This window comes from Heteronotia binoei, chromosome 6 (genome assembly GCF_032191835.1).
Source record: "Heteronotia binoei isolate CCM8104 ecotype False Entrance Well chromosome 6, APGP_CSIRO_Hbin_v1, whole genome shotgun sequence".
NCBI lineage: Eukaryota > Metazoa > Chordata > Lepidosauria > Squamata > Gekkonidae > Heteronotia > Heteronotia binoei.
Genome location: NC_083228.1, coordinates 881,557 through 883,668, shown reverse-complemented (window position 1 = coordinate 883,668; position 2,112 = coordinate 881,557). Strand labels below are relative to the sequence as shown.

Genomic DNA, 2,112 nt, shown 5'->3' with positions numbered 1-2,112 from the left:
CAACCCTAGGCCATGGTGGGAGGGTCATACAACCCTCCCTCTCACCCTGGTCCAAATCAGGCCTGTGTTGCCTGGGGAGTGCAGGACTCTTGAACCCATCCCTCAACCTGATTTGGGTACTTCCTGAGGGAAGAGAAGGTGCAGTTGGGACAGTTTGGTGTAGTGGTTAAGTGTGTGGACTCTAATCTGGGAGAACTGGGTTTGAGTCTCCACTCCTCCACTTGCAGCTGCTGGAATGGCCTTGGGTCAGCCAGAGCTCTCTTCTCTGGGAGAACCAGGTTTGATTCCCCACTCCTCCACTTGCACCTGCTGGAATGGCCTTGGGTCAGCCAGAGCTCTCTTATCTGGGAAAACCGGGTTTGATTCCCCACTCCTCCACTTGCACCTGCTGGAATGGCCTTGGGTCAGCCATAGCTCTGGCAGGGGTTGTCCTGGAAAAGGCAGCTGCTGTGAGAGCCCTTTCAGCCCCACCCACCTCACAGGGTGTCTGTTGTGGGGGAGGGAGATAAAGGAGATTGTGAGCCGCTCTGAGACTCTTCGGAGTGGAGGGCGGGATATAAATCCAATATCTTCTTCTCACTGAGTTCACAAAAGGAAACACAGCAGCCTTGAGGGCCCTGAGAACAGGCTGCAGGGTCACCAGTTTCCAGCGGAGGCCTGAAAGTTTCCTGAAATTCCAAATGAACTCCACACTATGGAGACGAGTTCCCTTGGAGAAAAGGGCAGCTTTGGAAGGTGCTTTGCTCCCTTCCTGAATTCTACCCTCCCCAGACACCTACCCCAAATCTCTAGGAATTTCCTAACCCAGGGTTGGTGACCCTGACAGGAAAGCGTGCTGCCGCAGGGCAAGGCTGAGAGGGGAAATCCCCATGACCCCCTGCTCTTGTCTACAGGCAACGAGTGCTGCTGGGGAGTCCCCCGCCCTGTGAACAGCTAAGGGGGGGACCACACCCGAATCTGTGGGGTTGCCAGCTCTGGGCTGGGGAACTCCTGGAGACCTTGTGGGCAGAGCCCAGGGAGGGCGGGGTTTGGGGAGGGGATGCAGTGTGGGGAGCTGGCACCTGCCCAAGGCAGAATGGCGTTGCTGGTGGCTTTCCGGCAGTTGTGAGATGTGGTCGCAGCCCAGGAGGTGTTGGTGGAGAACCTGAGGCGGCAGATTGCAGTACTGGAGGAGAATTCTGTCAGCAGGGTGGAATATGAGGCCATTGTGAAGAAGCTAGAGAAGGAAGAGAAAGAGCATGCAAAGACCAAGAGTTACCTGGCTAAGGATTCTGAACCACTGGAGTTTGCCCTTGGGGAGATCGATATTCTGTAAAAGCAACTTGAGAGGGAGACAAGCATTTGAGAATGCACTTTCCAATGTGAAAAACAGAGTGCTAAAGGAATCAATCCAAAAAGACAAGCTGTCCTTGAAAGGTTGTCCTTGAAAGGGCAGCTGCTGTGAGAGCCCTCTCCAGTCCCACCCACCTCACAGGGTGTCTGTTGTGGGGGAGGAAGATAAAGGAGATTGTGAGCCGCTCTGAGACTCGTCGGAGTGGAGGGCGGGATATAAATCCAATATCTTCTTCTTCTTCTTCTTCTTCTTGAAAATCAAATGTACTGAAATTGAGAGCCATATTCAGAAACAGGAAGACATTCTAAACTCTAAATGAGATAAAGGAGCTGCAGCGCTTTGTCAACAAACAGAAGCAAACCTAAAAAAACAAGCATCTGACTTCAAAATACAGAAACAGCAGAAATATTATATAGCAAAAGTTCTTTGGAAAAACCAAGAAGAGTGTTAATTAACTATAGCAGCATTCCCTTGTAAGCCATCTGTAAAGGTCAAAGGTGATCCATCTGTGTACCAAACTCCATAGTTTAGTTTTTGGATCTTTCTACAAATAATTTAAAAATCATTCCTAATACAGGATCCTGTGTTGTAATCTGTCAGGTGCTGGTTTGGTGAGCCTCTGAAAATGAAAGAGACGGCCTGAAAGACATGTTGCAACTCTTTAACTGTTGTTAACATCAAGTGGAATCTGTACACTAAAACTTACAAATAAATAATTGTAAGCTAAATAGAAAGCGGGGGGTGTCAGAACTGGCAGAACGTCAAACAGAGTCCAAACT

At 49.8% G+C, this 2,112-nt stretch overlaps 1 pseudogene; it reads left to right on the top strand.

The window, feature by feature from the left end:
- The first annotated feature begins 1,075 nt into the window (after nucleotides 1–1,075).
- LOC132573464 (spermatogenesis-associated protein 24-like) lies at nucleotides 1,076–1,788 on the top strand (annotated as a pseudogene).
- The last annotated feature ends 324 nt before the right edge of the window (nucleotides 1,789–2,112 follow it).